This window comes from Tupaia chinensis, unplaced genomic scaffold (assembly GCF_000334495.1).
Source record: "Tupaia chinensis unplaced genomic scaffold, TupChi_1.0 Scaffold000498_1, whole genome shotgun sequence".
Classification (NCBI taxonomy): Eukaryota; Metazoa; Chordata; class Mammalia; order Scandentia; family Tupaiidae; genus Tupaia; species Tupaia belangeri.
The window spans coordinates 3,905,335-3,926,701 of NW_006160010.1; positions in this window are offsets into that span (position 1 = coordinate 3,905,335).

Below are 21,367 nucleotides of genomic sequence, written 5' to 3' on the forward strand. Positions count from 1 at the left end.
TGTTCACGGCAGTCACAAAGTCTAGAATGTAGATACTAATTACAGAGCCAAATCAAAACCACCACAGTTGCAATTAAAACTAAAATATTTTCATTTACGTGAGTCTCATATTCAAAATAACAGATACTGGTTAGTACTTTCATTAGATTTGAATAGTTTATGCTCACGTGCATTTTCAGCTGATCTGTTTCCACTGCTGTGTTTTAAAATCTGGGTGTGTTCAGTAAGAGTTGAATACTTTATTTTGACATACAGAGACAGACCTTTGTCTTATACTAGAAAATGTTTGGATATGTAGCAAAACAGGAAGGAGAAATCAAAAAATTCTTATGATTATACAGGTACTGTTGATTATATAAGTGCTTTAAAACAATAAATTTTTAAAACCTGTGCTGACAGCGAAGTACAGCAAGAATGCAAATTTAGGAGAGAAACTGAATAATTTAGAAGCTTGTTTTGTAATCAGATCTGAATGGTAACTCTCTAAGATGTGTCCAATTGTAAAAAAAGATTTCCCTCGGTGTTTTGGTTTAGGGTAGAGGCTATATGATGTCCGTTAAATAGAAAGCCAAGGATTACTTGAACAAATAGCATCGACGCTCTGTAGAATGACGGATGGTCTTTGCAAAGGCCCAGACTGGTTTCATCTTTCTCAAGATTTTATCGCTGATTTGTTCTTAGTCATGTGCAGTCACTGAGGCCAACAGAGGTAACAAGTGTTTGATGTATGATACTTGAGCCATTTTTGTCAGAACTGCATTTATTTTAAGCTGCACTCATTCTTGGTGCTTGTAGATGTATATGTTCTGGGGCTTTGTTTTTTTCTTGTTTCTAGTGATGGGTCAAACAAGGCAATGATAACACTACCCTCTACAACTCTACAAAAAGAACATAGATCCACTTCCTTAGAAGGAATGACTTTTCATTGTAGAGTAAACAAATAACTATGAAAACAAGCATCCCGAGACCAGGACTTACTCTTTGTTGGCTGCCATATTTATAGTTTACATCTCCCTTGCCTTTTAGTATATATTGTCGATTTCAACTCAATCCACCCTTTACAATTTGCCATAGGCCACAGAAGTTCTCTAATTGAAAGGGGAATTCAAGGAAGGAGGGGCGCAGAAAAATACATTAATGTATCCTACTGCAAGGGAACCGTTCTAATGGTTTCTGATCACTTTTACATCTTCTTTCACACTGCGAGTCAGCTCAGCCCTCTTAATCAGTGGCTAGAAACATAGCCTTACCAGTAACGCGTTCATGAAAGATGGTATGTGTATGAGCTGCAAAATGTTTGGCAGAGGCCCAGGGATGAAAAGGAAAGAAGACAGTAAAGAACTGATGAAATAGTTTTGCATTTCAGCCCTATTCATTTTGGAAATTTTCTATCATCTCTGTTTGCTGCCTTTGGAAGGATAATAAACCCACAGGATGTCAGATTTCTATGGCTTGGTTTCCTCTATATGCAGCTACATAAGCTGTATAATGACCCAGTGTGATCCTAGCTGTACTCACTGGTGAACATGTGTGTGTGTTCAGTGTACGTGTACACGTGTGTGTATATCCTGGTGTCTTCCTAAATTTTCCCATTCATGACATTATCGCGTGCAAAGTTTTGTGCTTTCTATTTTGACAGTCTAAGCGCAGTCTAAACATTGTTTCAAAAAATCAGGAGTGGTTTTTGACAATTAATTTCTGCAGTCAGTGGCCTCCTCAAAATGGGCAACTCCCCATGGAACTCAGAAGCCACAACAGCAGACTGTGTGAGTGAGGGAGCGAGACAATTCATTAGCCGAGATTCTGCAGCAACTCAAAGTGGCGGGGGATGTCAGCCCCTGCTCTGGCGCTTCAATACTAATGAGAGTCATTGCATATTCATAACCCCAAATACAGTCAGCTTCTTGTAAAAACTTTTGTCACCCAGGCTTCATGGCAAGAGCAAAGCACTGCACTCTTCGGTGTCATCATAGCACTTCCGCCAAGTGAGTGTGAGAGCAAGATTGATTGTTTTGCAACTTAGACTGATGGAGAACTAAAAGATGCTGCCCAAGGGTCCTAAAACTGCTCAGCTTCATTGCAAAGCTCAAAATCATCAAAGAAACAAAAAGGAAGGGAGGGAGGCAGTGAACGTGTATTTTGATATATATGTATAAAAGCATATACATCATACATAATATACACACACACACACACACACACACACACACATACATATATATATATATAAAATACTCCAAACAAGAAATTTGGGCTGTTACAAGTTCAGAGTAATTATCTGTTAGGAGAGTAAAACTACTCACCTCAATTCTTATCATGACGTAAGAAGAATGGCTTGGCCCAGTAAACTTATTCTCACATTGCAAAAACTCTGTGGCACTTCTGAATAGAAACAGATTTCTAAAACCATCTGAAGTTCCCCGTCATTACCAATACCAAAGCTTAGTGAACTGAACCTGTCAGCTCTACCAAACTAGAGCTATCTGGAATTTAGCTCCTTGGGCGCCTTCCCGTGTTGTCACTGCCTCCCTTGCTTTGTCATCATCGTCATCATCATTATGATTAGTCTCCAGAAATCAGCTATTCCACAAGTTTGCCAGGAAATCCTACGGGGCTGGCAGGACACCATATGACCTCACAATACCTGTCTATTCAGGGTAGCTACCAGCATCCCCCGGAGTGAGAGAACGGAAATGTATGTTTCACCACGCACTTTGAAAAAGCCTTGAGCACTTTTTCACGCATAATGATGCCTTCGGCCAGAATGCCAGCACACTTCCACATTTTTCTGACAGGCACGCAGGCTATAAACTTCCCATAACCATTCAACAAAACAGGACAGCAAAAGAAAACTTCCTAAATGCAATCACACCCGAGTCATTAAAAGTTATTTCCAGATGCAAAATGTGTATAAATATCTGCATAGCTAAAAGACAAACCAGGATCATTGAGACAATGGTGCGGGATACAGGGTAAGGTGGTGTGAGGGAAGGGTCTTGCCCAAAGGTTTGGTGCCATAGTCACAGACATACGAGCTTTGAAAATAGAAGGATTTGTGTTTATGATTGATTGAGGTAACTGATTATCCACAGATATTTTAAGTGTTGAGACATTAAATTGTCAGCTCTATCAGTTTGATTGCAGTAAAACATGAAAACATTGACTTTTGTCTAGTTAGAGAAATTTATTTTTCCCAGAATGACAATCCTTTAAGTAGAAGCCAGGCAGCTTGCCAGCTTTCCATGTCATACTCTGAAGTTTGCAAATGCAACCCATATTTTCAAGTGTTTTTCAAGGTTCAGTGAGTGGTGCACAGGTCTTTTGCAAATAGTTTTGTAATAAATAGAATTCTGCAGTACACTTTGTTCTGTGAGCTGAGAAAAGTATTTACACATTTTGAAGAAAAAGAAGAAGAAGAAGAAGAAGAAAAAAATCGTAGCTTTGTATTCCTGGAGTATATGTTACCAGTGCTCTTCACTTATTTAAAGTATCTCTCAAAAATAAAATAACCCTCTTTGGACCACCAGGCTGTGAACGAGTTTGATTAATGTGTTCTATAAGCCTGAAATAAATGCTCATCATAACTGTCAGTAAGCTGACAGCTTTCAAAAGTCTTTGTTCCCAGAATGAGTAATTTGATCTTCTTTAAGATACCATATTCCAGCCTAAAAGGAAGATGTTAAAATCAAATGAATTCCACTAAAATTTGATTGCCATTAAATCAATCTTGTATTCTGGATCCTTTGCATGGGCTAGATGCAGGCACACTGTTTGACGAAATAAAACTACCACATCTTATTTGTTATTATTGCCTGTCAGAACACCTGTGCTTTTCACCAGGCAAAACTATGGTTCAGTGTTTAAAACCTAGTCCATTGTAAGAATCGGAAGTGTAGGATGTTATATATAGTCAATCCTTTTAATAAAATCTGTGACGAGGCAATCATCACTAGGCCTGATGATTTCAATGAAAACACTAGTCAAAAACAGATGTGACCATTAATTCTACCGAAACAACAACATCTTTATATGTGCTGCATATTTTCCAAGAATTAATCATGATTATAAAAATACAGCATGTTCCTGGGCCAGCTCAGTAGCACAACAGTAAGGTGCTGCTTGAGCAGTGCTAGGACCATGTGGAAGTTGTGGGTTTGGTTCCCCAGTGGGGCTGTACACATCAGCACAAACACACCCATGATCCTGGCTGCCTGCAAAGGCTGGGAGGGAAGGTATTGCATGGCATGGGACCCTGCTGAGGGTGCCTGTCTCTCTCTCTCTCTATCTCTGTCTCTTTCACTTCCATTAAAGGAATGAACTTTTAAAAATACAATAAAGTAAAATACAGGATGCTCCAAAGAGCAGTAGACCATCGAGACCTCCATGTTTGTGGACAACAGGAGTTAACACCTGGTACAATGTACAGAGCGCACAGAGCACATCCCAGTAGCTGAGGGCCCAACTGCGCCGATTAGGACAACCCTTCTTCCTGACTCTGTTAGCCAACCAGTGTCCTGAGGCACTGCATTTGATTGCCCTTACTAATCTTAGAGAATAATAATTCTTTTTTTAAATTATTTATTTATTCTAATGTTCTTTATTATAATTTTTTTTTAATTTTGCTATAGGACACAAGTCCTCAAAAGAGAGAGATGGACAGAGAGAGAGAGGAAGGGACAAAGAGAAAGCAAGCATCCTGGTCTGGGCTCGAACCACAGTTGGCCATGTGGGAGTCCAGCGCCTTAACCACTATGCCACCTGCTGGCCCCAAGAGAGTATTAATTCTTATAAGTGATCTTTAAATTATCCATGACCCTATTCCTTAATTCTAACTACCACTAACGCTTCACTGCTGTTCCACGGCAGAACTTCACAGAGCCCCTGGTCGGTGCATTGCCTCCATCTACGGTCCCTTTCCTTGCCGCGTTCTCCTCCTTCACTTTCCTGCTGTGCCCACGAAAGTTAAAATTACAGATCAATTCTCACAAGGCTTATTTTTCTTCATTTATATTTTTCCTTATTTCTAAGAAAGGCTCATTTTTGTAATAAGAATGCTTTTTACTACCAAATCACCTTTGTCCATAGAAAGTTATTTTTCACTTCATTATTTTCCACATTGCCCAGAAACCACAGGCTTTGTACATGCAATCACTGATACTCTGCGAGCAGGACTGTTCTTTTTGTTCATTTTGACACATGCATTATTTAACTTTTAATCATGTTTCATTCTCTAGCTAAACCATGACTACTCCTCATAATTCCTGATATATTGTGATAGTTTGGAAAACGGTGTTCTTTCTAGTCTTATAACTAACTTCCCCACTTTTGTTATTTCTCTTTTTTTATAAGGTTTCAGTAGTTAACCGACAAATTATATCAAAGAAGGTGACTTGGATCAGAAGGTGGCATCGTGGTTAAAGTGCTAAACTCCCACATGGCCAACAGTGGTTCAAGTCCCAGATACAGCGGCTTGAAACTGATGCCAGGCATGTGTGTGTGCATGCCCAAAATCCTGAGAGGAGAATGGAGAAGAGACTGTGGCATGGCATCCCAGGAAGGATGATTTCTCACTTTGCCACTCTCTTTCTCTCTCTGGCAAGTGCACACAGTCTATGACAAAAACCTTTAGAATAATTTTTTTAAAGATGCTATTTTGTTTCTTTGTGTTGGCTTTTGTCCTTTAAGAAAATTCAAATTTCCTTGTGCCCAACCTAAAACAATCTATAGGATTTTCACTGCTTATGATAATTCCATAATTTTAGTATTCCACAGTGTTTTCTAGACCTTCACATTATATTCTTCTTAAAGTACTATATTGACCAAAGGTTATGTCATTAGCCCTGAAAAATACAGGGAAATGGCACCTGCCTCAGTTAAACGTCCTACTTGCCAACATCCTGGGTGTCACGTCCAAGTACACGGATTGTACTGACTTAAGTAACGATTAAAGAGGCCTGAAACAGGATGCTTTTAAAGTTACTCCTTTCGACTACCCTTGCCTATTCTATCAGGTCATCAGGAAAGTCTTGACGTATTTTTCTGTTTTTCTAATGCAAAAATGCATCATCACTTTCCTGACAACCTCATTTTTTTTTTTTTACCATCTGTCCTCTAACTTTTAAAAGTCACTATGACCGTGTCGTTCCAGTGATAACAGCCATTCTTACCATAATTGCAAACTTAATTATGTGGATCAAAATGTCTACACTTCAGGCCCAGCCACCCTTGGAATGCAGATAGCACAAGCGCGTGGAGGCTGGAGGCTGTTGGGGTAGCCTGAGTTCAGTTCCTGGGCCCACCTGAACACATCGGCATGGTTGTGCATACCTGTAATCCTAGGTACTTGGGAGGCTACGGCAGGAGGGCTGCAGTAAGGCAAGACTATCAAAAACACCCATCTCAAAATTCCCTTTCACTCTCCCTTTCTCTTTCTTCTCTCTATTTAAAAAAAGAGAGAGAGAGAGAGAGATTTTACATTTCACTCCTTCCTATGCCTCATTGCAATTGCACCTATTTACTTCACCTAAAGTCACAGTAAAATTTATTGTCACAACCTAATTAAGTTACTAACTACCTATGAGCATCCTCTCTCCCAATTTTCTGAGCCCTTGGGCAAATATAGACTTTGCTTTAGTGCATCATTTTTTTTCCATATGCTCCTTTTTAGTTGTCTGTCAATATTCACCAATAATTTCTGCATATTAGCAATATTTACAAGAACAAGTAGTCTCTTCTTACAGTTAGTGAAATATTAACTGTCTTCTTTCTTATATAAAATCAATATTATATGTAAAAGTATTTGCTTTTTCCCTTTTCATTGCTGGAAGGAATGATCATTTTAAGTGCAGTGATTTTCAAAATATATTCAGGGATGCCTTGGGGGCCTTAGAAGAAAGAGGGAGGGGAGTGAGCACCAAATGGAAGAAGCTCCAGGCCCAATTCATTCAGCCTACCATTACCTTTTGTCTTCAACTTATTATTTTGACATAATTTTAAATGTACAGAAAAATATTGAGCATATTATACACAACTCCTGCGTGCCTGCCCGACAATAACATTTTGCCACATTTATTGTTCTTGCTTACTCTTCCCCTTCCTTCTCTTTTCTTTCTCTCTCTATATGTAACCTTTTTTCTGAATTATTCGAGAGTATGTTGCATATCCCGTGTTCCAATACCTCTAAATACTTCAGTATGCATTCCCCAAGAACAGAGAGAGATTCACTTACGTATCAAAGTACAATGACAAAAGCCAGGAAATCTAATATTGACGATGGTATTATCTAATCTAATACATAGAGAATCTATTTAGGTTTTGTCACTTGTCTCCAAATTGTCTTTCAGAGTAATATTTGTTTGTCTGGTTCAGCGTCAGTCTTTCCTTGTCTTCCACAGCACTGACCTTTGTGGACAGTACATGCAATTTCCTTTGTAAAACTCTCTCAATTTAGTTTTGCCTCGTAATTAGATTTAGAATATAAATTTTGGACAGTCATATCAATGATGTTATACTTCTCTCAGTGTATCACATTAGGAAGCCCATAATATTGGTTTGTTTGATTAGTGGCGATGTTAACTTTGATTACTTAGTAGTTATGGTGGTGTCTGCCAGGTTAATGCACTGTAACATTCTCTGTAATTAAAAACTGTTTTATCCTATTAGAAAGTTATTTATGGGAAAAGACTTTTTTTTTTAGAGGTTTTTGCTATAGGGCGCTGCACTTGCCAGACAGACAGAGAGAGACAGAGAGATAGAGAGACAGAAAGCGAGAAATCACCCCCCAGGGGGGATGGCCATGCCACAATCCCTTCTCTATTCTCCTCTCGGGGTCTTGGGCACGCATGTACATGTGCCCAGTGTGAGTTTAAGCCACCAGGTCTGGGACTTGAACCGCAGTCGACTACGTGGGAGTCCAGCGACATAGCCGTTATGCTAACTGCTGGTCCCAGAAGAGACTTTTTAAGGCTTTGTAAATATTCTAGTCCTCATGTAATTCTCATCCACTGGTTTTAGCATCCCTGATGATTATAGTCTGATGGATATGATTGCTATAAGATGATAATATCCTAACTATTATTCCTCAGTTTAATAGTTGATACATATTCCCTTATTTGTTTATTTTAAGTATGGATCCATAGGGGTTTTCTTAGTGGATTAAAATCTATTACTGTCAATGTGTTTATTTATTGTCAGAGGGTATGTGAAGAGAAAGAGGGAGAGAGAGAAAAAGCACCTTCCTAGGGGTGTGGTCTCAATCCCCTTTCTCTCTTTTGTCCTTCCCATCAGAAATGTAGGCATGCACGCATACACACAGCATGTATTTCAAACCACTGGTGCCAGGATTTGAACTGCTTAACCACTGCACTATGGGGCTGGCCCTACTCTCATTTTGAAACTCGAATTGTCACAGATTTGGCCAATGGGAGCCCCTATAGTCTGACTCCCAAGATTTTCTGACGTATTCTCATCATAATTTGAGTTGTAATATCACTTTGATCTATTTTACTTTTGGGGATTTATTTCCAAACAATGCTTTAAAAGCTTTGAAATCCATGGAGCCAGCAGGTGGTATGGTGGTTGAAGGCTCTGGGCTCCTACATGGCTGGCCAAGTTTTGAATCCCAGACCTGGTGGCTTGCTTTCTCACTTTCCCCCTCTCTCTGTCACTCTCTGCCCAAATTAAAAATAAATAAAGTCAAATAAAATAATTCTTACAGAAAAAAAGAAAGCTTTGAAACCCACTGCACTACTGTAATGCTTTTCCCCCAGTTTTCCTCATTTTGAGTCAGGTTTGTATAACTAGTAACTAGTAAACAAAGACAGTAAATGATAATAGCTCTTTGTGGCTACGCAGACCACCAACCTACGAGGTATGCTCCTGTGATGAAGACTGAGACCCCATCCTCTCTGCCTGGAGCGCTCCTCATGCACCTGCAGGACTCGCTCCCTTGTGTCCTTCAAGTCACGGCTCTAAGCTCTCTCTCAGAGATGCCTTCTTTGACCACCTTTTTTATTGGGTTGTCTGGGAAGTCATGACATATCTTCTATGTTTTTCTATGCAAAATATGCATCATGACTTCTACTCAATAGAAGGCCAATGGCTTTCAAACTTTTTAAACAAACATTGAAAACTCCTTTGATCATAACCCCTTCATTCTCAATATTTCATTTCAAAGCAATATATTAAATGATACTGTGTTTACCCCACGAATGGATACATCAGAAACATGAAATTAACCATTACTGAATTATTTTATCATAGTGAATTGACAAAGTTCCTAAAGCATATAATAATATGTACAAAGTCCCCCTGGGTCATGAAAACAAAATAGATGTTACCCACCCTACTACTCTGATTTCTTTTCTCTCTGTTGTTACAGACAGCACATCACCTCTGTTTCACTTTGCTATCAAACTAATCTAATGTCTTAAGCTGTTTGCTCCTAAATAAAAGCATCAGTAAGCAAGGAATAAAGTACAACCATTTTTCTTCTCTATGGAATACTCTCTAAAATAAAATATTCTAAACTGGTAGCACTCACTATTTGCTTTTCCCAAAAAGTCTTTCACAAAACAAAAGATCCTCAACAATCACAGATAACAATCAACATCAAACAGATAGCCACAGGCTTTGTAAGCAGTCAGGTGCTTTCTCTCAGGCATACAGAGCAGAAACTCACTTTTTCTCTGAGCATACTCCTCAATATACGATTAAATAGGACTGCATTTTATCGATTTAGGGTTAAAGATATCCTCACTAAAATACTTAACAAGTTCCATGACTTACTAGGCTTGCCCAAAGCAAACTAAACAAGTTACTATCATATATCATCAATTTCTTAGAAGATCTTAAGTTTCTCAGCTTACTTAACTAGCGTTTTTGTTTTGTTTTGTTTTGTTTAAATCACTAACATACTTCAGACCCTCAAAAGTGTATTACCTTCAACTGCTATACTGAGGGCACATGGGGTGGTGACTTTTCCCCTCAATGTTTGTTTTCCATTAAATGACTTAACAGAAACCTTTTTAGTTTTTGAGATGCTTCTGCACTGCACAGCCAATACATGTGTTAATACAGTATATAAACAAACATTCACAAGTCATAAAATGATGAGGCACCTTATTATAAAAAATAATGGAAAAAGTTCTATCTACAAGTAACTTGTTTCCCCAAAGGTAAATGAAATGCCTCAAACTACACTTTTCTTTTTTTTTTTTTCTTTTTTATTTTTTTTTTGGCCAGAGGGCATGTGAGTTCACCAGAAGCAGAGAGAAGTGGAGAAAGCACCTCCCCACACACACCTCAATAGGACTCGGTCACACCACAATCCCCTCTTCATTTGTCTGTCCTGTTGGGATTTGGAACATGCACGCACACATGCTCAGGGTGTTTTTCAAGCCTCTGGGGGTGGGACTTGAACCATATGGTCAGCCATGTAGTAATCTGGCTCCCTTAACCACGAGGCCATGAGAAAGCTCGACTTCGAATCTCTTGGCTACCTAGTCTACTTAGTGAAATCCCTAAGTGGTTTACCAGTGATGGCCCTTACAGGCCTAATTCACCTTCTAAGAATCTATTTTAGGTGTGTAAAATCTAGCCAATTTTAAATGAAACTCATGATCATATGTATGTATAAAGACACACACACATGTATATAACACACACACGTACATAATATATACCATGTGGATTCAGTGGCCTTTTTTATTATTATATTAGTTATCCTTAATGTTTAACTGTTTAAGGCAAAAAGTATACCACAATATTCAGTCTTCTAACAAACAAGTACCATATTCATCATGTGTGGTGAACTACAAGCTCTTGTCCAATATGGCAGTGGTAGCCACTGTAGCTGAACACTCATAATGTGTCCCATCCTAATTAAGATACACTAGAAATTGGAGACAGTAGGTAGCATGGTGAGTGGGGCACTTGACCTCCACATGGCTGACTGCAGTTCAAGTCCTGGACCTGGCAGCCGGCTTTCTCACTTTCCATATTTTTCTCTCTCTGTCTCTCTCTGGTCAAGTTTAAAAAAATGATAGTAATAAATGAAGTTAAATGAATAATTCTTTTAAAAAGATATACCAGAAGTATAAGATACACAGAGGTTTTAAAGATATCAATTTTAAAAATACAACATACCTCATTAATAATTTTATGTTGATTGCATGTTAAAATATTTTTATATATTGGGTTAAATAAAATGTATTATTGATTTTACCTGGAACCAGGCTTGTAGCATGGTGGTTACAGGTGCCAGATCCCACGTGGCTGATTGCTATACAAATCCTAGCTCTGGCAGCGTAAAAAACATGTCAGGGACATGCATAACCCAAATCCCAACAAGACAGAGAAATGGAGAAGCCACTGCAGCAGATCCACAGCCACTGGGGCACACTTTCTTCCTCTTCCTTTCCTTCTCTCTTTCTGTCTCTGTCTCTGGTAAATGCACACACCCTCTAGCAATTTTTTTTAATTTTAACTTTTTTTTTATATGACTACTTTAAAATGTTAAATATGTATGTGGCTTGAATTTGTGGTTTGCATTTTATTTTTATGTGAGAGAGGGCTGGTCTAGACCAGAGCAGGCAAAATTCAGTTGTAAGACCAGTCGCATAGTGGGTCAGAAACACCCTGCCACCACACTGCTTCTTTGTTTTCTCAGGTTGTCAGCAGATCGCCAAAACCTCACAAGCAACAGAAGACAAAGACTAGGTTACTTCAACTTGTAATGAATAAATAATAAATCTTACACATATTAATGTTGCAATGGTTAATTAGGCAACACAGTAACCACTTGCTATAACCACTCTTAAAATGACTGCCATACTATTATCTGAGATGGCTAAAGTTCATAAATTTTATTTATTATCTTGTTTCTGTAAACACTTTATCAAATAATCCTATAAACACTTTACTATCAACTAAATATATTTATTTAGATATCACAGATATTCCAAATTCATATGTTCAGAACTGAAATGACTACTGTGCTATATGAAGGCAACTATCAATAGTATATCTCTGACTCAGAATAGAGACAGTATATCCCTCTAGGTGAGAGGGTACATTTGTTTCCTGACGAGAACAACAAAGGTAATGATCATCTTCTGGGACAAAGGCAGGGCAATTTTGCTAACAGCCTCTAAAAAGATGGGGAGGATATGGATCCACTGTGTGCACAGCATCTACCTGGTATCCACATCCTATCACAGGATCAAGGGAGCCTCTACAAACACGAAAATCATGCTGCCTACTTTGAGTAATAGACCAACCAAATCTATCTGGGCTCCCTGCTTCCTTATCACAGGAATCCACAGAAGTCTAATGATCCAGCCTAGCAACTGACTGCTGTTTAAGAAGTGCTTGACACTCAGAACAGTAAGTAGCATGGTGGTTAAGGCACTGGACTCCCACATGGCTGACCATGGTTTAAGTCCCAGACCCAGCAGCTTGAAAATCATGCTAGACGTGTGCATGCATGGCCAACATCCCAAGAGGAGAATAGAGGAGAAGGGATTACAGCATGGCCATCCACCATGTGGTTTCTCACTTTCCCTCTCTCTGTCTCTGTCTCTCTCCAGTGAGGGCATGCATCCTATGGCAAAAACCTCAAAAAAAAAAAAAAGGAAGGAAGGAGAGAAGGAAGGAGGGAAGGAAGGAAGGAAGGAAGGAAGGAAGGAAGGAAGGAAGGAAGGAAGGAAGAACTTACTATTTGACCCTCACCTCCCCTCTAACCTTCTCAACTCTGCACAAGCACCACCACCCAAGTCAGAAATCTGACCATCAGCTCTGGCTGCTGCCCCTCCCTGGGCCTATCTAGTCAGCTTTCCAGTCACCTACTTCTTTCCATTCCTTTCCCTATCTAATTCAGTTCATCTTTCCCTACCTAACTCAGGTCATCCTCCTCTCTTACCTAGATGCCTAGTTTGTATCACTGTCTCCAGTATTACCCCACTTCACTCCACTCTTCACACTGCGGCAGGAATGATCTTATTTGTCATTTCTTTGACCTCTGGATAAAGTCCAAACCTCTTAAGATGATAAAGTATTTTAAGGTTGAGATTTAAAGATAGTATTTCTTGAAATTCCATTTATGATTATTTCACCTAGAGGAAAAAAGAAAGGAGAAAACCAAAGATTAGTTCTATTTCTAACATTAAAGACGTGGGAACAAAAGGGTAAATTGGAAGCTGTGGCATAGAAGGAGCACTCTTAAGGGTTAGCATGGCCGTTAAGGCACTGGTCTCCCACAGGGACAACTGTGGTTCAAGTCCTAGACCTGGTGGCTTGAAAATCACACTGGATATGTGTGCATGTGTGCCCAAAATCCCAGGAGGAGAATGAAGAAGAAAGGATTGTGGCCTGGCCCATACTTTTTGGGAGGTGATTTCTCACTTTCCCTCTCACTGTTTCTCTTTGGTAAGTGCACCCACTCTATGACAAAAAAACAATAACAAAAGAAAGAAAAAGAAAAAGCACACCCTTAGAGGGCTGGACCTTAGTGGAATTGCTATAGCTTCTTCATTCCTTATTCATATGAAGATCTGATGGTTACTAGGCTAGGTAAATAGATATGTAAATTAGCTTGATTATCATAATCATTTCACAATATAAAGGTATATCTGAACATCACATTGCATCCTTTAAATACAATTTTTACTTGTCAATTTTGCCTCAGTAAAACTCGGGGAAGGGTGTTGAGCAGATATTTGAACCCAACTGAATCAATGACTTTTTGTCAGAACTGGTAACCAAAAAGGGGCCTAACATAGCCAAAAAGGACCATTGGTCCTGTAGTCATTGTCGGCCTCTTTTCTCTGGTGAAGCAAATGCTCAGGCTGTGAGCAAATAATGCCTTCATGTGACCAGATATCAGATGGAGGATGGCTACCATATCATTCCTTTTGGATCATGGCACCCAATACAGAGGCTTCTTTTAAAATGCCTGATGTTGAGGCCAGCAGGTGGTGTAGTGGTTAAGGCACTGGACTCCCATGTGGTCAACTGTGGTTCGAGTCCCAGAACCAGTGGCTTGAAACTCATACTGGGTGCGTGTGCATGTGTGTCCCAAATGCTGAGAGGAAAATAGAGAAAAAGGGCTTGTAACATGACCATACCCCCTCTCCAAGGGGTGATTGCTTGCATTCTGTCTCTCTCTCTCTCTCTGTCTCTCTAGTGAGTGCACACATTCTATAGCAAAAATCTCTCTAAAAAAAAATGATGTTAAAATGCTTAATTCACCTTTCCTCTGGCATGGTTGAAGGAGAAAACTAAACCAAGGAGAAAGCAATGCATAAAACGATCTTAGGAGGGATTTGAAGAATACATTAGAATGAATTCACCTGACTACATAACATATGATTCAACTGGAGAATCTGGAAATCAAAGTGATAGTTCTTGGTCTGGGAGCAGCTTATTGAAAACACAATGTGTTCTTTCCTCACCTAAATGGAGGAAAGGAATCCAATTCAAAAATCTGTTTATTCATCTGAAATAGTTAGAGAAGATTCATCAAGTGACTCAGCTTTTGAACCAAAACCATTGACTCTAAAAGCTATTTTTGAAAGATTCAAGAAAAAGAAACAGGGAAGAAAAAAAAAAAAAAAACAGGAAATACAAGCCAACGGGAACCAAAGGGAAGGAGAAACGCCAGAAGGTCACAAATAGATTACAAACCAGTTAGAGACAAAAGACGTAAGTTACCATTTACAGAACCCGAGAGTGGAAGAAACCCATTACCATGGAGGACAGCTTCTAACTTTGAGCAATCTGCTGCCAGAGAATTTTTAACTGCATCGAAAAGCTAAAGTATGAACACCACCTTAAAGCATCCTTGAATACAATGAATGTTGGTGAAGATGTAGAAAAAGATCTTAATAGTCATAGATACAAATATTTGGATGACAGATCCATTTCTCTTACTGAAGAAACAGGTGGAAGAGGAAGCAATGAGTCTTGAGCCTGATGATAAATGTGATATCAAGTTGGTAGAGGATATTTGTTTTACCATAAATTCTAAATTCCCAGTTCCCAAGAAGATGAATGTGTATTTAGGACAAAAGAATAATACTAAAGAGCTTGCTTTGTCTAAAAAGAGAACTTCAAAGGCCAAAAACATTGAGTGGAAGACAAAATGGCATGAAAAGAAGACAGGAACATGAATGAAAAAAGAAGATAAACAATACAGAAGAAAAAGTGACTTTACATAGAAATATGCCAGCCTGGCATGAAGACATTCTTAATTCACAAAACTTGTAAGGCTATCTCTGAAAAAGTTTATGAAAGTCCTAGAAAATAATAACTAATTGGGAAAAACAATTTAAAAAATTTAGACGTCAGGGAAAAGATAAGAAGTTATCACTTAAATAATGAATAGAAGGTATTGCCCTTTTTTGTCAATGCTTACTGATTTCATAATAAGAAATGTATGACACCCCCCCCTTACAGGGATCTTTTTTTTTTTTTTTTTTGAACTGGTTTTTTCTTATTGCGTTGTGTGCTCGCCAGAAAGACAGAGAGGCAGAGAGACAGAAAGCAAGAAATCACCCCCCGGGGGTACTGCCATGCTGCAATCCCTTCTCCTCCATTCTCCTCTTGGGATCTTGGGCACACACGCACATGCGCCTGGCATGAGTTTAAGCCACCAGCTCTGGGACTCGAACCACAGTCGACTACATGGGAGTCCAGCAACATAGCCATTACGCCCTCTGCCGGTCCCCTATAGTGGTCATTTTAGCACTGAAATAATTAAGTAGACTATAATTCTGAAAAAAAAAAAAAAAAATCACTGCCAACCAACAATAACAAAAAAAAATGCTTAATTCATCTGAATCCTACAGATGGGCTGGGGAAAACTCAGATGAGCTGCCCACCTCATTTCTCATCCATGATGTCTCCTCTACCATCATCAGGCTATCCTGGCTTTTTGTCTGATGAAGCTCCTCTTCTTTATCACTCAGCTTAGATTTGATCTCTTCCAGAAAGCCTTCTCTGACTCTCAAAGCAGGATTAGCTGTCTTTCAAAGATGTCTTTTCATGTTTTCTTAGCATTTAATGCTTACTAAGGTTTAGTATTTATTATATTATTAAAATGATCTACATAGCTATTTATTTCCTCAACTAGATGACAACCTTTTGGAAGCGCATTATTTTGTGCTCAGTGGTAGCATCATACCTAACACATAGTAGAGCCCAACTATTCATTATAACACTATGCATTATAAATAAATAAATAATAAGACCAATTTTTGAAAAATCAAAAAGTGAATTGTTGCCTTAAAAAAATAGAGAAGGGGGACCAGCAACTTATGTCGCTGGACTCCCATGTAGTCAACGGCAGTTCAAGCCCCAGACCCGCAGCTTAAAACTCACACCAGGTGCGTGTACGTGAGCATCCAAAATCCTGAGAGGAAAATGGAGAAGGGATGGCAATGTGGCCATCCTCCTGGGAGGGTGATTTCTCACTTTCTGTCTCTCCGCAAGCACATGCATCCTATAGCAAATGTGTGTGTGTGTGTGTGTGTGTAGATAGATAGATAGATAATAGATAAATAGAAGGAGGCTCTGCTTCAGGATGCACAGATAGTACTGCAGGAGGCCCAGGTTCAGGTTCGGTTCCTGGGTCAATCTGAACGCACCAGGCCCAGTTGTACATGCCCATAATGCTAGCTTATTGGGAAGCTAGAGCAGGAGAGTCGCAGCACAGAAAAATCTGTTGAAAGTATCTGTCTATGTCTCTCCCTTCCTCTTTGTCTTTTCTCTCTTTCTCTTGTTCATAAAGGAAAAGAGAGAGAGAGAAGAAAAGGTAAGGAATTAATGTGTGGTGCAGTTCTCATCTCCAACACACACACACACACACACACACACCCACAAATATTGTGATGGTTAGTTTAATGTATCAACTTGATTAGGCCATAAATGCTCAGATATTAGTTAAATACTGTTTCTGAGGATGTTTCTGAATGAGATTAATATCTGCATTGGTAAACTAAGTAAAGCAGATTGTCCTCCCAATTTAGATGAACCTCATCTAATTCCCTGAAGGCCTGAAAAGAATAAAAGACTGCGTGGAAAAAGAAGTCTTTTCCTTGCCTGAAGAGAGACATTGTATGTCTCCACTTAACATATACTGACTGTCCGCACTCTGGTAGAGACTGAAAGTCTGGAGAACATAAAAGCATTAAAAATTGTCATAGACACAGAGACAAAGTGGGAGGAAAGTGTGGGAGGGGAAGAGCCAAGGAAAGGAAAATTGGAGGAAAAAATAGAGAGGTAAGATATTTGTGGGACACAGACATGGTTTATTATCTGTTGATGAGGATATATATGGTATTCTCAACTGGACTGAAATGAGATGTATATCATGGTGGGTAAAGTCTCCTTAAAATCCAAATGATGTATAAAAATTGAATGTAGAGATAAGAAGAAGAAGAAAGAAAAATTTTTTTAAAAAAAAGAAGTGTCCTTTTTGCCTATCTTCAAGCTGGGACACTGTTCTGCCTTCAGCTTTACATTATTTAAATTCAGACTGGATCGGACACCATCGGCTCTCCTTGTTCTCTGGCCTTCAGACTCATACTCAAACTATTCCATCAGTTCTCCTGGGTCTGATAGATAGATAGATAGATAGATAAATAGATAGATAGATAGATATCAGTTTTATTTCTCCGAAAAAGCCTGACTATATCAGTTCTGTTTCTCCAGCCTATCAATTCTGCTTCTCTGGAGAATGCTTCACAGTTCAGAAATATTTTGTTTGTCTTTAGGATACTCAAAATTTTCTCAAAAACTACACACAAAAGCAACATCTAGTCTCATGCAGTCTCTCTGTTTCTCCTTGTCTAGCTTTAATAGTGACTGTATGAGGCTGAAAAAACCTGATAAGAATGACTATGCAAGAAAATATATATAATATTTACTCTCTAACAGTCTAGAAGCTTAAGTACAGTACTTGCATGGCCCTATTCCTGGTCTAATGGAAAAGAAAGTCAAGTGTACTTAGTCAGGTTCTCCAGAGAAATAGAAACAACAGGAAATGTAGGTACATATGAGATTTGTTATGAAGAATGGGCTCAGGGCCAGCAGGTGGCATAGTGATTAAGGTGGTGGACTCCCATGTGGCTGACTGCAGTTCAAGTCCCAAGCCTGGTGGATTGAAAATTGCAATGGGTAGGTGTGTGTAAGTGCCCAAAATCCCAACAGTAGAATGGAAGAGAAATTATTGCAACATGGCCATCCCCCCCTGAGGGGAGATTTCTCACCTTCTCTCTCTCTGTCTGTCTTCAGCAAGTGCACATGCCCTATGACAAAAACATTACAAAATAATAATTAAAAAAAGAAGAAGAATGGATTCACATCATTGTGGAGGCTGATGAGTTCCAAGATCTACAACTGGTCAGCTAAAGGAGTCAGTATTATTGCTGGTAGTGTTCTAGTCCAAGTTCAAAGGCCTGAGAAACAGAAGAACAAATGATATATTGGGTTGTTGGAAAAGTCGTGATGTATTTTTTCTGTTTTTCTATGCAAAAATGTGTTATGAATTTTCAAACAACCCAATAAATTCCTTCAGACGTAAGCAGGCTTGAGACTCAAGAAGACGTGATATTTCGGTCTAAGTCCAAAGGCAGGAAAAAACCAATGTTCAATCTCAAGAAGTCAGACAGGAAGAGTTCTCTCTTAATCAGCATTTTTACTTTATTTGGGTTTTCAATTGATTGAATGAAGCCTATTTACAGTAGGGAGGGCAACCTTCTTTACTAAATCTATCAAACCAAATGTTAATCTTATCCGGAAATACCCTCAAAACACACTCAGAATAAAGTTTAATCAAATGTTTAGGCACTCTGTGGCCCAGTAAAGTTGACACATAAAATTAACAATCACAGCTGAAATGCCAACTTTCTATCAAGTAGAAAGTTTACAACTCTAAATTTTAGAACTCTAAATATAGAATCTTTGAATTAATATCCTATCAAGTTTTTACTACTGTTACATTATGGGTTAAAAAATTAGAGTTTTAAACATTTTATACAAAATGTCTAATGAAGCAATCACACAATGAAAAAGCAGGATTCAATGTTAGAATTAGGATCTCCTAAAGCTACAAATACGTAAATAAGCACATATATGACACAGGATAAAATTTATCCAGGTCTTCTTGAAAATAATGGCTTATATGCTAGAGTACACCCTTTTGTCAGAAGCACCTTAAAGTAGACCACACGAAAAACATTCATTGATATGTACCAATATATCCTTTTTCTCACAACACTCCAAACATTTCTTACAATTATAAAGGCCTGGATATAGCTCCCATGTATTGTAGATGATCTGGCTTATTCCTTATTTATTCCAAAGACTCAGTATAAAACATGATAGCTTATTTTTGTTTTGTTTTATTTTTATGAGGGAGAAGGAGATAAAAAGAGAAGGAGAAAGAGAAAGGAAATAGAGTTGACAGGATTTCACCCTGCCATGATCCTGCAGGCACAGCCCCCTGCTGCCTTAGCTGGGATTACAGGTGCGCACCACCACAACCAGCCGGAAATACCGCTCAGGTTGGTCCAAAAACCAAACCCAGGCCTCCCTTGTGGCTCTGTCCTCACACAGTGGCTACCCTACCACCTATGCCACTAGGGCTGGGGCTGCAACACGTGTTCCAGTCCTGTGAAATATCCATACCAAACCATCCACTCACTACGTGCTCCTAATAGTCACCTCCTAATGCTTGTGCTAACCTAGTATTTCTTCACCTTTGACTACATCAGCAATAACAGGATGGAACTATGATTATGGAAACTAATCATCTATAAACAGTGTACTTTAAATCTTACTACTTTATTTTTAAAAATTCTGTTGTAAACCTCACACTTTATAAAAGGCAAGAACGAGTATTCTTACAGAATTACAATGTTTTCTGCTCTACTGCTTTGAATCCAGCAGGGTAAACACAAGTTAAGAAATTCTATTTCCAGAGGCTTGCTGACATCACTGATTATTGTTTTGCATAAACAAGGAAATACCAATTAGAGCTGTGTACTAAGACCAAATATCAAATAGTTGGAGTGGGAGGTTCTTAATGGAAACAATAACTTTTTAAAGACCCTTTGCTTTATCTCAGTTTGCCACCAAAAAAGAAATAAAAGATAAAATGTCATGTCTGTATTTTGGGGAGATTGGTGTTCCAACCTGGAGTTGCAGAATTGTCCTGATAGACTTAGAAGGACTGGGAGTAGATTTTAATGATGTCAAAGAACTTGCTTTGGAACATCAGATCTGCTAAGCACCTTCTAGACACGGGTGATGGTGTCCATTTCCTAGTTCTTTTTGAAAGAATGGATGACTTCATTGCAAGAATCATGCATATCTTGAACTTTCTTTCTCTCTCTCTCTCTTTCTCTCTCTCTCTCTCTCTCAATGCCAGTGAGTGCATGCACATGCCAGAGAAAAAGAAAGTGAGAAAACACCCCCAGAGGTACCTGATCATGCCACAATCCCCTTTCTTCCATTTTTTCCTTCCAATCAGAATCCTGGGCATGCATGGACACACACCCAGCATGTCCATCAAGCCCCCAGGGTCAGGATTTGAGCTGTGCTCAGCTATGTGGAATCTAGCTCCTTCCACACAGCACTTATCCAGTGCACTATGGACTGGCTGTATCTTGAACTTTTGTTTTAATCTGAATTTAGAAAAACCCAAAACTTATTTGGTCAAAGTTCGTTTAAGCCATTTCTCAAACTTCATGCACGGGCATATTTCAAAAGCAATTTCATGTGTTTCTGATTCATTTGTACTTTTCTCACCAAAAATTTATTTTATAAAAGTATGTTTATCTTTTGTCCAAGTTATTTTATGAGGTTAGGTTTTATAGCACTGAAATATTCTTGTTTTAAAAAGAAAGCTACTCTAAAAACCTAGACCTTAAAATTACTACTGTGGTTCAAATGGAGTATACAGTGGGCAAAATATCTCCATATTTCTAACTATCTTTTCTTTAAGATTTCTTATAACTGTATAGGTCCAGATAGAGCTACAATCTAACTCAACATTACAATATATATAAACATTATAGCAACATCTTTAAAACTGTTTCTGGGGAACACTAGTGTCCAAAGTAAAGTTAAGAAGGATTCATGGGCAGAAAGTGAATACGAGTCGGGGACCAGCAGTTAGCGTAATGGCTATGTCGCTGGACTCCCACGTAGTCGACCGTGGTTCGAGTCCCTGACCCGGTGGCTTAAACTCACGCTGGGCGCATGTGCGTGCATGCTCAAGATCCCAAGAGGAGAATGGAGGAGAATAGATTGCGACGTGGCCATCCCCCCCGGGGGGGGGGGGGGGTTTCTCCCTTTGTGTTTCTCT